The 14229-nt window shown below is 41.4% G+C and overlaps 1 long non-coding RNA gene across 1 annotated transcript; it reads right to left on the reverse strand.

Moving 5' to 3' along the window:
• Positions 1 to 299: 299 nt before the first annotated feature.
• Positions 300 to 2070, reverse strand: LOC125299638. The gene is made up of 3 exons (XR_007194421.1): positions 1930 to 2070; positions 1119 to 1178; positions 300 to 550 (listed from the first exon to the last, which is right to left on the reverse strand). It is a non-coding gene; the product is annotated as an uncharacterized LOC125299638 (long non-coding RNA).
• Positions 2071 to 14229: the final 12159 nt, after the last annotated feature.

Here is a 14229-nt window from a genome sequence, read left to right on the forward strand (position 1 = left end):
GAGCATTCAAAACACAGTCGCAGTACAATTTTGTAACATCCCAAGTGTATTGGAAATGTACTTAAAAGGCATTACAGTATAACTAATAATAGTGTAGTAGTGTATTTTGAATACACTCTTATCCATCAATTCAAAATGCAGATTTCATGAAAAACAAAAGTTGTTTACCCTCCTAGGTGAGAGAATTTGCCCTCTAAGCTTGAAATTGTTTACTGGACACCCAGCCTACAAGCCAACAACTTAACAGTCTAACATAAATTTGTAATGCATGATAATTTATTGCTTATTTGTTTGCAAAGTCTTCTGGCCCAGAAAGAAAACCATGGTTGTTACGGATCATGGCTGAGGAGGAAAGGTACAACTGGTAGAGTTGTGCAGTGAGTGAACTTCCCTCCCAACACTGAGATGTGGTGGCAAAGGCTGTGGTAGCTAGCTTCCTTACTAGCAAACCATCTTCCAGTCCAAGATGCATAAAGTTTTCGGTGGCAACCCGGGGCTGGACAGCAGTCAAATGCATTGACCTTGGTATTAGAGAATTTGTCTCTGATGTCTGTGAACAGAAAGAAGATGGACAACATTTTACAAGATAAACAATATTTTACACAGAAATCCATTGGCAATGATGAGATTAATACAGATTATCTGTACCTATTTGCCATTTACTTTTTATGGGTCAAATTGGTATTGACACCATCTGTTTGCCATCCTGGTATGGGTAGACCTGGCCAGGTAGTCTTTCCTTAAAGCGTTGTGCACCTTGGCACCGATATGAGTGCAACCACCCTGTTTTCTGCATTTGATTACCTTAGATTCCTTTGTTTCCAATACAACCGTATTATCGTTTTCAGGTCAAATGGCATTTTAAATGGGAGTCGTAGGGGCACTAGCCTATTATTTTGATGCATGAATCAAAATCATCATGTATCAAAATAGTTCTGCCCCTACGACTCCCATTCAAAATGGCATTTGACCCAGAAACGACAATACAGTCAAGCTTAATGGTGGCGCTTCTGACTTAATTATGCTTTCAAACGAATGTTTGACTCAGGTACATTCACAAAAAGACCCTAGGTTGCTTTAAGAGTAATGGGACAAGGTCCTGGATGAAGAATATTTACCTTTACTGCTGATTATTTGAGGCGTTCAGACATCTCGGTTTCAAAACTGTCCAGGAACACCTGTAAAAACATAGTTAGGCTACAGATTAAAACTAGGTAAATTACAAACACTACTATGAAATGAACTTGAATGCTCTGTCAAACACAAATAATTAAAAAAAATCTAAATCTATCGCATAAACCAAGGCATAATATCAATCATGTAGCCTAAGCTTCATAGCACTAACTTAGTAGAACACCAGGTTTAATTCCCCCTCTAATATCAATGGTGGAAAAAAACGTTCTACTTAATAAAATGCATGTAATTTCTCCTGTAGACTCATTTTAAAAGATGTCTCCACGATTAAAGAAAAAAACAGCTACAATGTCATTAGCATGCCTAATGAATATGAAGTGTGAACTGTGACTAGCCTAGCACCATCCTCCTTTGTGTGAGTTAACTTAGCCTACACTATAATATTAAAGAACATTGGTGAACTTTTAGGCAAAGCGTTACTTAATAAAGAACACACTTTCTTCCATCATAGTTTGTCTAACGTTAGTGCTAGCCAGCGCTTGTCAATAATCCCACATACACAAAGCAGGCTAATGTAACATTAGTTTTCTTCTTGATAGGGATCTGGTCGACGTTTATGGCGTTAGCGTTAGCTAAATTAGCTAGCGTGATCTGTCATTGCTAGCTTGTACTAGCAAGGATAAAACAAACTCTTGAAAGATTGCTAAGCCATCAATTTAACTTCTCCAAAGACTACCGAAGGTCATAAAGAGTAAGCTACATCAGAATCATTTAACAATATGCTTTGGGACTCACCTGATAACGAATAACTTGGCACTTTAGATCCAACTGGCTTCAGCCCTTGTTATCTCATATGACGAGTCCTTCTGGCTCTGTAGGACCAACGTCTCTGGCATGACTAGAATTTATGGTATCTTTAATTTGGACAAACCTGTAACAATACGGACCGTAAGCATTATGCATTTTCTGGTCTCTACAGTCCATCTGTCTTGCAAATAAAGTTACAAGCATAGACTGTATAAAATTACGTTAATGTTTGCTCACACCACGTTTTGCTTTCGAAAGCTGCACAGATCCCCACTCCATTTCAAATTCAAACAACCATGTTATTGGTCAACTGGACTGCCTATACATTTAACTGTGTTGCCTATAAATTTAACAAAATGCCACATTCATCCTCTCACAACCTCTACTACATCACAAACGTATAGGCTACTACCTTGCTAAGACACAAAATCAACAAAAGAACAAATATTATTTGATGACCAAAACTGATAGATCAGTGTGTCTAGGCTAGGTTATTGCACATTGCCATCCATGCGGCTGACATATCAGGCCTAAAAGCTACACACATTAGTATTTTATTAAAGGTGAGATGACTATGAAACTATACAAACAATGTATTAGGCCTACAAAAAAAAATAAACTTTCCATAAGTACACTATATTACAACTCTAAGTATTAGCAATTTAATACACTTAAACTAAATAAACTTCTTTACCATTTAAAATACACTAACAACAAAGTACACTTTTAAAAAGTACATTACAAAAACACTTTGAATATTGCACAATAAGTATATTTAATTTTAGTACACTGAAGTTGAACTTAATAACATCTACTTTGAAGTATACTTTCTAAAAGTACACATTAAACATACTTTACATAAAGTACAAAAAGTGTAAGCATACTTGCTTTATACTTCATGTACTTTAATCATATTTCTAACACACTAAAGTATACTACTTTTTTACCTGGGGTGCAGTGGTGTTTCACCAGATGAGCATGATCTAAGCACAACCAATGAGGCATTCGTAATACACATTCCTCTCAACTGGCAAGAATGGGAAGGTTTTCTGTTGTAACAGTTGAGAGGGATAGTTCAGGTGTGTCAAGTTGATGTCTAAGCGTCCCCCATTTCCAATGCACTGACCAAAAGAAAATCTAGTGTAGAGTCTCCAGACCCCAATGAATACAGTGAAAGTTATGGGAGAGCAAGGCTAAGCAGGAAAGATGGGGCTCTCTCCAACACCCGTCTTGGATCACATGGCTGAGATATGGTGCACTGTGCTGGGTAAGGTCATTTTAATGCTCACTTTGTCCCCTCAGTCAATAGTTCATCACAATCTGATATTTGATATCGCATTACAAGTGAATTTTCCTCAAAATGTAATGTCTCCACAAATCACAGCCATCTGACATGCATGAGCTAGATGGATTCCTTGGCTTGAATCCCTGGAACATGTAGCAGTGTGCGCTGTGTATGGGGGGTGTAAGATTACATTCCAGAACACCGTACTTGGGGTATTGTTTGTCATTAATGTCTTCCAAGAACTAATGGAGTTGCATAAAACAAGGCCTGTGCAAAATAAGCAAAAATCCATGTGAAGATGAATTTCTTACTGAGGGGAAGTCACAGATAAAAAGAAGAAATAAATAAGTCATCATTCTGACCCATTCTGAGGGTAGTCTTAGGGGAAATCCTATTGTCTTTTCCGGTAATAAACATGAGTAATCGCCTCCATGTTGGCCAATTCCCCAGGTGTGTGACCTTTACAACAGTAGCTGTTTCCAAGACATGTGATCCACATCCAAACATCAGAGTCTCCCCCAAAACATTTTTTGTGATTAAATTATTCATTAGTGTGGCCCTGCTCATGTCTCCGTCCTCCCGATAGAGCCAGGGCATTTATTACCTTAACCCTGACTCCACACTTACCACCATTAATCAACACCAAGCAGCTCAGATAGCAAGCGTTTTCATCATGCTTGAGAAATGCCCTCTCAGATTTACTGGATATTTGTCTCTTCTTTGCAAACTGACCCACATTTCTTCTTCTGTGTCTCTTTTGAAGTCAAGGAGCCAAAAGAAAATGCTCCCTTTCGCCTTTCCTCTGTTGTTGTCGGGGCGGGACTGTGAAAGGGAGAGAGAGGGGCTTGCTGGGTAGCGCTGAACTCCCACTGATTGATTAGGAGAAAATCCTCAGTTGAGCTAAGCTCTAAATCTCGTAGCACGCAGTCCCAGGCGTAGCCTCACATACCTGCCATAAGCCAGTGACAATCGGCTGCAGCCTCCCTCGGTTCTCCAGGAGTGGGAGTTTTGTTTTTTTGCATGCGAGTGTGAGATGAGTGCCTAAATCCATTGTAATCTCTGTCTAAGCCATAGGCCTGCTCCAAAAGAGCCCTTATGAACAGGAGATGGTCCGTTATAACTGGCTTTTTCATCCAAGCACAGGAGATTACATTTGAGGAGCAAGACACTTTCAAAGTTCTCCTCGAAGTTCAAGCTAAATTCCAGTCACATCTACATCAAACAGAGACATCCGAGACCTTAAAGCTAAACTGCTACACCATCCAGAGAAGAGTAGTATAGTGAGCTTGAGAACATACAGAATTCTATCTTATTTGTTATTACTCTAATTAGAGAGAAAATATTTAGGTCTTGGCTGGGTTGTCTTGTCTGTTTGTCCTCTCCTGTTTTTTTCAGTGCTGTGCAAATGTAGGTCAGCTCCCTTGGTCCAAATATTATAGACCACAAAAATACCCGAGAAGAGCAAGCTATGATCAAATTACAATGTAGCTATATGTCTTCAAGGGTGTTATTTATAAGTTGGAATGAATGTCTCTGTTGTAGCCAAAGCATGTGACCTCTGACCCTAAAACATATAACCTTATATATGACAGAGAAAGAGTTTGAGGGCTTAGCCAATCCACGTTTCTCATACCAAAAAGTAATTTCAGTCACACACACACACACACACACACACACACACGCACATGCATGCATGTACACATGCATGCACGCATACATGCTCATCATTGAGAAGAGAACTTTTCTGTTGCACTTTAAAAAGTGACTAGTGAGAAACAGACGAATGAGAGTGAGAGGGAAAGAGAAGTTTTTATGTATTCCTGCACAGTCCCAATACATTTTCTTCCTGACCCACAAATCTACTCATCTGTGTCTCCTGGGCGGCTGTAGCTCAGGGGCTTCTGGCGAGGATGTGATCCCGCAAATCAGCACATATGGCGAGACAGATAGGTGAGCTGGGGGGAAACACCCGAATCTATCAGCGGTGAAGTGAAATGTCTTCTAGAGACGGAGGCCTGTCAGCGGTGATGGATGCACGATGGGTTGGAGTCAGAGAGCGCTCCTTGGCTCCGGCACTGGTCCGCCTCACAAGCAGATGCTCGGCGCTACCAAAGGGGGTGGCCTGGGTTCATATGGCCACCAGGGCTCTGGCTTGGCAAACTCTCCTCCCAGACCCACAAACCCCAGCCCAGCACAGCCTGCTTGGAGACCTCCAGCCTCGCACAGAGGATGCGCTAGCCCACTCCCAGAACAATTAATGCCACTCATCCCAATGAGGCTTTGGTGGTTTAAGTTCCGATTACTCTGCTATGTCCAATTAGTCTTGTAATCAGGCTGCAGTAATTGCAGCAGCAATTGTAGCTTATACTACAAAGAAGCATCCGTGGCAACACATTGATTCCATTCATGGTAGTTGGCCTTAATCTTTTATTCCCATTTGGGTAACCCCCCCCCCCCCCCCCCCCCCCCCAGATGCTGTAATTGCATCCCACCGCATATTGTTCCAGCAGGGTTTTGTGTCGGCCTCTTTTCAATGCATAGTTGTCTTGCGAGCGTTCAGCATGGGAGATAAGATTAGCTGGGAAAATAGATCAAGAACAAATCTTTCCAGGGTGTGCTGTTGGGAAGCGTCACCAAAACATGCTTACTGTGCTGCATCTGCAGCGTGCTTAAGGGACTCCTCTTACAGACTACATCTTGTGCCTTACCACACCTAAATGGCAGAGACCTCCTTCTATTCCCTGTGCTTTAGGGACCGAGAGTCAGGAGAGCAAAACATTAACCACACATGTGTGTGTGTGTGTGTGTGTGTGTGCGTGCGTGCGTGCGTGCGTGCGTGCGTGCGTGTGTGTGTGTGTGTGTGTGTATGCATACACATGCATATGTGTGTAAAGGAATCTAAACCCCTATAGGCCTACGGCCCTGGGAAAAAAAATTGTAGTGATTTATTTCTCTGCCAAGTCGGCGGATGATATTGCAACCACGAGACATCTCACCCTGCTGCTTGAAAAGGCTGGAGCTGTGTTTGCAACCCCACCACGGATTAAACACAGGGCCTCAGGAAAATAATAAAAAAAAGGCTGACCTACACTGAGCTGTACTCAGTGGACATGCACTGGACCAGCACCTGAAGAACTGCCCTGCATTTCCCCCTGTCCCCTCTCGCTACTCTATTGTTGTTTAGATAAGTCCCTCGACACTCAACGGTTTGTTTATGATCGGAAGAGAGATGACAGTTGACAGATGTGATGGATGACAAGATGAGACAACAGGACTGGTTCTAAACACGAGGAGGGGGGGAGGGGCGGGGCAGGGCTACCAGTCAGGTCAGGGACGAAGGAGCTCACAGGGAGCAGGGGTCATGGCCGACTCTCTAGAGCCAGTGGCGCTTCAGAGGACTGAGCGACATGCTGCTCGTCAGTTGAAGTACAGAACAGTGTGTCCTGCATTAGCGGAACACAGAGTTTGAGGATGCTGAGACAATAGAGTGGGAAACTCATTAAACATGTTGTGAGTGCTGTGTCTTCTGTGGGCTCTCTAGCGGCCCCAGGCTTGCTACAGTGCTATACCCTCAGGTTTTAGTTTAGAAGATTAGGCTTCCATGTAGGAATCAGGAGGCAGGCAGTCTCCCTCTCTCTCCAACACCCCTCCTTCCTCCACTCTCCTCTCTTGCTCCTTGTGCTTTGCTATCTCCTGCCCTACAAATGGCATGACAGTCAGGACAATCGCACCAAAACAGCGATACCACTTCTTTTAAGAGCTTGCTGCATGGCTTAAGGTACAGAGTTAATGTGCTTTTTTGCTCTTCTTTCAGCTCTTGAGATAAAGTTGTCTTTGTATCTTTGTCTCTGTGTGTGCTTGTTTGTGTCTGTGCTTGTGTGAGAATGTGTGTTTGTGTGTGTGTGTGTGTGTGTGTGTGTGTGTGTGTGTGTGTGTGTGTGTGTGTGTGTGCCTGTCTGTTCAAGAGAGTCATACAGAGGCCAAATATTTTAAGAAAGGGAGCTGGTTTCTGAAGTAGTGCTCAAGGAGACGGCGGCGTAATTCCACTCGGCAGATGAATAGGATCTTTCAGTGTGCAACGCCGTCAATCCCATCGCTTTGAAGTGTGCCAGCTTCACACAGCAACGCAACAGAATGAGGGAGAAGAGAGACACTGAGCCGAGACAGGGCACAGGAGAGAGACTTGATGTCTGTATTTTACATGAGGCCACAATGCAGCTTTTCATCCACACAGACTCAAAGTTTGAAAACCACAGGAGAGGAAACAAATGAGGGACACAATCATTCTGGTTTCTCTAGCACGTGAAGACTAGGACCATAGTGTTCTGTGGTTCAGGGTGTCTCTAGCATAACACAGAGTATCTGTAATGAGCATTGGACCAAGCAAGAACCAGAATGTATTGAAATGGGTTGCAATACCAGAGTTTTAAGAGAGCCATTAAATTATGACTTCCCTTTTTCTTATGGTTCATTGCACATTGAATTAGATATGGATTAGTTAGTTGCTGCTGCGCATCATTGGTCAGCTTCTTACCGGGTGGGTGTTGGTGTCAGGGCTCAGACTTGACCTGTTTGAGCCTGCAGGCCCGGGCTGGAGGAGTCCAGTGGATGGATAACACTGAGGGAGCGAGAGAGAGCGGCTCACCCCAAGGCACGGCTAGTTCACGAGCACGTGGTGAGCCAGAGGCCAACGTGCTGAGGTGTCGGACAGAGCCGGGGTCAGCCCTGGGTCATGAATCAAAGAGACAGGGAGAGAGAGGTGTGAGGGGATCAGGTCAGCTGATGCTCCAAACACAGAGAACGTAGATGCAGTCTGTGGACTGACAGGCCACAGCTGATGCTTGATTACACTTGTTGTCATGGTACAGTAAATGATGGACAACTGATGGTCCACTCTCAAGTGATTGTCTTTAGTTTACTTATTATGTCCAAGTCTTGAAAATGACTCTAAATGACTCTACTGTAGTTTCTATTGCAGCATCAAATCAAATTTTACTTAAATTGACATACACAAAAACATGCATTTTCCTCATTATGCAAATAACTATCCTGAGATGAACATCCTAAACCCCATCATCATAAGCAACCTCAGCATCATATTTAACTGATAAACATGCTGCCATGCCATGCTGAGAAACAGGATGTCGCTGTTACTATTTGGAATTATTCAACTTCAGACTGCAAACTGTATGGACATTGTGTCAACGGTAATATCTTAGAGACTCTTATATGGTTATTCAGATGATGCATTATTTCACAGTCACATTTATCAGCTAAAAGCTTCCTTAACTGAGTGTAACATTTAACGGTAATACGGTTTTAGTGATTTATTTGGGACAACACATTTTAATTCAACATTTATATTAATTTATTTTCATTATTTTGTCATTTTTTTATCTAAAAAACTGACAACTTTTTAAGTTTCCATCATCAGATCTAGTTATCTCACAGCATGGACTCCAGACAGATTGTTTAATCCATGTGAATTATTGAAGGATTTTATGGGGGAGAGTTTTATAAACAGTTGAATGTGCACTGCTCAAGAAAGACAAATAATGATTTTGAAGTCTGGATAAATGTTAAAAGGAAAGGAGAATTATATTTTTGGCATCACAGCTCTAGGTCTCAGTTTCACAACTGCCTTTGTAGGATACATTGACATATTTAGCATGCCATCATAAGATAATGATTTGTGCTTGTGATGGCTGCACTTATTTGAAGGGCAAAGTTTGATGCTCTTCACAGTGAAAGTTCGACACATTATGGTCTTCTCCAGGAAATGCCATTTCATACAGAGCGTTGTTTAATTGGATTGAGAACCTTAAAATTCCAGTCAGCCAGACAGACAGCTTAGCAACTTGATTTCTCTCCTTCTCACTCTGTCTCCCTCTCCCTCTCTTTCTCCCCACCCACCACACACACACCACTCTCCCTCCCCACCTACCACACACACACACACACACACACACCACTCTCCCTACCCACCCACACACACACACACACACACACACACCACTCTCCCTACCCACACACACACACACACACCACTCTCCCTACCCACCCACACACACACACACACACCACTCTCCCTCCTCACCACTGCCTCCATCTTTCCTCCACAAACACCAGATTCAGGTGTATTCTTGGGGGACAATGAGGAGGTTCAATACAGCTAATGAAATAATTTCACTTCAGTCAATTCTACACTTGCTGCCTGCTCACTTAATTATCCTCCAGGTGTCCCATTCTCCCCGCTCCTCGGGGCCCGACTCAGAGAGCTCCCTGCCAGGCTGCCGCCTCTCACTCAGCCCCTCTCCTCTCCTCTCCCCTCCTCTCTACTCCTCTCTACTCCTCTCCTCTCCTCTCTGCACTTTACTGCTGCCAGTTATTATTTCAGCTAGTGAGACGCATGCATCTGTGTCTGCAACACTCCACTCCCCCTCATCCACATGAGCAACAGGTTACCATGGCTGTTCATTCTCTTTCTCTTTTTTGCATCACAAGACTGGGTCTGGTAAAATTTCATGAGGTGTTCCATTTTAGAACTATGCAGAGAAGCTAAATTACTGTGTGTCTGCCCCCATTACCCTGACCCACCAGCATGCTCACAAACACACACACACACACACACACACACACACACACACACACACACACACACACACACACACACACACACACACACACACACACACACACACACACACACACACACACATTCGTTCAACATCACCAAAAGACCAAAGACCAAAATGAATATTAAAATGAATATTTTATTTTTCTGGGATCTGGGTTGAATCAGTGTAAAGCGATTACATACATTTTTTGGTGAGATAGCTACAATGTGTCACAAGTACTGTGTTCCATTGATGACTGTGAATTTGCTTTTCATAATAACAATAGAGCATTTGGACATACATTAGTAAATCTCCAGTTATTGCATGTAGATTCAAAGCTAGGTGGATTGGTTCACTCTTCTTCCAGCTCCTGCCTGAAGCAATGCAACAGACATAAACAAGGCTTTGATTTGATAGTCTTGTTCCCAGCAGTCTCACTGTGACTAGTACAGAGCCAACAAGCGAACAAGGGGTCGAGTGAGAACAATATAATATTGTGCTAATTTAAAACACTGACATGAGCATTGGATTTATCATTTGAAAATACAGAAGAGAGAAACTATTACAATTGCTACCCCTTCATTATTTCTCTCCTTCTATTCTCCTATCAGTTTCTTTTGGTGAAAATGTGCCTAGAGCATGACAGTGCTTCAGCACCACTGTCTCTGTGTTGTCATGGTAAACACCACTACAGCACTAAGACTCATGACACAAAGCCTCCTTTGGCAATCATTATACTGTATCTGTGGCTTCACCAATTACCAAGCACTTGTCATGCAATATTTGTAACGTATGTATAGTGTAATAGTAATGCTGCTGCCATAGTATAAACAATTTATCCAGACAAGATAGACAAAGGGCATGTGGATGCAACATTTCATCATATTCTCACTGGTTGTTATTTTCCTACAGTATCTTCATTCCCCCACCCATAGATGCTCTGCTTCGTTTCACTTCTCAGATAAAGGCTTACTTTCCTCTCTGACTGAGTCCGTCCAACACCAGTCCGCATGGCTTTCTTCAAATGTATTTATTGCCTTGCCTTTTTTCTCTGAAAATGAAAAACACTGCTTTTAACAACATAAATTAAGAGTAAGCTTGCTGTTTGAAAAAGAAAAAAAACAGACTGGTGTTATCAGAAGAGAATACACATCTGCAGGCAAAGCAATGAGCCCCATACCTTATTTTCATGATATGACAGAGATAATCCTATTTTCAACATTTGTTACACAAGTAGGTCAGAGGTGTACGGATATTAGCCTTCTCATTGCCCCAGAGGGCAAACAAGCCCTATCCATTTGGAGCTTTAACGACTTTCACAAAAACAGATATGTACAACACTGTCTAAATATAGATTTGCCTATATTGTTAATATAGGTTTATATTATAAGTATAACTATAAGTTTAATCCTCTTTTAAAATCACACTTAGGATGTGCCTTCAACTCTTTGTTGTTTGTAATAAATGATTATCTGCATGTCTTGATCCCATTGATCTTGTATTATAAACTTGTGGCAGCCTTTGGCACTGCTATGAAATCTTTCACTTTTTATGGGATTATCAGTATGTTTGTAAGTACATAAACTAAACAGCAAAAGAGTTGATGGGCTGATTTGGTAGAGTATGGAATATTCTAGACTGCTACAGCCCTGTTGGTGGTTTGTCTGGATGAAGATGTCTGCCCCTGTGTAGCTCATTTTGTGTGATCTAGCAGATGGCTGTACAGACACATTAAATGGTAAAGGGAGAGTGAATACCACCAGCAATACCACATGATGTTGTTATGCAGCATCGCAACTGGGGGTAGGGGTATCACACTGGTAAGACAATATGCAAATGTTAAATATAAGTTGCATGTTTGTAGAAATTGAATTTAAACAATAATGATAAATACGATTTAAATTAAATGATCATTTTATTGTAAATGTTGGCAAAAACATGTTAGTACCTCTTTAATGAGGTCCAATGAAATTAGTGTAGAGGGGTTACATTCCCTTCCATGTTCCAAGAAAAAATGTAGAAGCCATTCAAAACATAATATATCTAATCTTTGATACTTAGGGATAGAAACATTAACACATGCACACAGAGGAGAAGACACAAACTCTGCTTTTTAAAAGATAACACTTTTGAACATTCACAGGGAGACTCTAGCTCCTCATGGCCTCAGTGAGGATTTTGATACCCAACCGTTTTTGTGATGTATGTTTTTGTGTTATTGTGTTGATTTTTCTACAAATATTGTGTCATTGTATTGATGTTTTCACATAAAAATGTATAGTATTTGGCAAAAAATGCTATCCATTTCTATGCACTTTTAATAATCTTGTACATTGTCTTATCACTGTAAATATTTGTCTTGTAAGATGAGCTTTGATTATGCAAATTGGGATTACACTGTCCTATGATGTATTTAAGATGGCATCCTTTGTGTTAGTAAAAGCAGTCTGAAGAAGAGTAGGCCAATGAAACGCACATGACATTATTAACAGCAGCTGTTTTGGTGCATAAGTTGTTTGTTATTTTCTCTCTAGTCTTACAATGGTGACTCACAGACGACGAGCAAAAAAAAAAATCTCCAGTTTAGAGCTTAAATATACGAAGCAGAGCTACAGCTGCCGATAAAGCAAAAGCCAGACTCAGACCTAGACTCAGAGTCACCTCAAGCAGAGGAATGGAAGGGGGGGGGGGGCTGTGTCCTGTATCCATTCAGTGGGTTTAGGCCACAGGCATTGACAATACATTTGAAATTAAAATCACACTACCTTTATGTAACATAAAAACAAAAGATCATTCAGAGGTCACACAACCAGCTCTCATAGATAGATAGATAGGTAGATACTTTATTGATCCCCAGGGGAAATTCAAGGAATTTCCTCATATATTTCGGTGCAATTGTTTGATAAATGAACTTGTTTTCACCTTGTTTTGCAGTCTTTGAAGTTCCATTGGTCTGAGTTCATTTTCTGAGCATTCCCTTAAGGTTTCAAACCATGACCTGATTGCACATTACTATGCTCCTCCACCTACGCAATGTGTTATGTTAATAGGATACTGTTTGAACTGTACTTTGCATTATTTAACCTTGACCCAGTTCTTAACCCACTGCACAAACACATTTTGCTCAAGTTAGTAAACAGATTGCAGATCAAATTTGTATTTGTGCTTTTGTCAAATGTGGGAACTCAAAACTTATGTTTCAAAAGTACCCAGTGTCATTCCAAGAGACTAGCACAGTCGATTTGTTCCAGGATAGCAAATGGCATCAGTCCCATTAGTGTATGTTTAGTCTGCAGTCTCTGGCCCTGACACTCCACTTTGTACCAGCACCTCTATTGTTCTTCTAGCACAGATCCATTATAGGGTCTCTATGGGACTTACTCTGGGAATTTAAAAAGGATGATCCAACACTTGATCCAAAAAGCATGGCTCTAGGGTGAGAACCTTTCAGTTGTTTTAAATCCCTAGTGAGCTTTTGTTGCTTGTTTTAAATCAAGTTCTAACATGGGGATTAACAAGTGAGGATTAATCACCTTAAAAGATAACTTCTAATGAGATTTTTTCCCTTCTCAAACGATTAACTGCAGATGACAGAGCACACCCCAATTTAAACACCTACAGCCAAGCATTGAGCGTGGACTTTATAGAAAATATGCACAATCTGAGAATGTGCATGGAGCTGCAAACTGCCCATAACTTGTGTTTATTGATCCTGCAGCTGGCTGTAGGGGATACACAGCCGTTGTCTAACCGCTGATCGCATTTAATCTTCTCTTCAATGATTATTTCACATCACTGCAAGACATCAATAGCAACACTCAGATGTGCTGTTGTAGTACCTATCCTTAAATTAATATATCTCCACACTGCACAGCACAGCAGCAGCTGAAATGTGGTATGTGTTGTTCCTTACAGGCTACTGCATTGTGTCAATGTAAATATGTCAATATGGAACTGTTATATGCACATTAGCAGTAGCCTATGCTGTATATCTTCATTAAGATTATATATGATCTTACTAGTATGCTAAATCACGTGTTAAAACATGTAGGCCTAAATAGTGTTTTCTTCTTGTGATAAACACCATCCTGATGCCAGATAGTAATTACTTTCCATGTGTCTGTCAATAAAGGGGTTGGCAAAGAATAATTTTCTCTATTGATCTGTTTCAAAAGGTTGATGGTTAACAGGAAGCAAAGCCCTGATTGAGGCAATATGACTGCTAGAGACCTGCATTTACTTGATGTCTGCCTGTCCAGGAGTGACAGCTTTCTCCACTAGGGGGAGTAAAGTGGACAGCATTCTGACAAGGGCACCAGTGCGTGGCACAAAATGTTAGCAACTGTTGGGGGGGGGAGACATTTATTCACAATATAATTGAGAACA

This window comes from Alosa alosa, chromosome 8 (assembly GCF_017589495.1).
Source record: "Alosa alosa isolate M-15738 ecotype Scorff River chromosome 8, AALO_Geno_1.1, whole genome shotgun sequence".
In the NCBI taxonomy this organism is placed as follows: Eukaryota; Metazoa; Chordata; class Actinopteri; order Clupeiformes; family Clupeidae; genus Alosa; species Alosa alosa.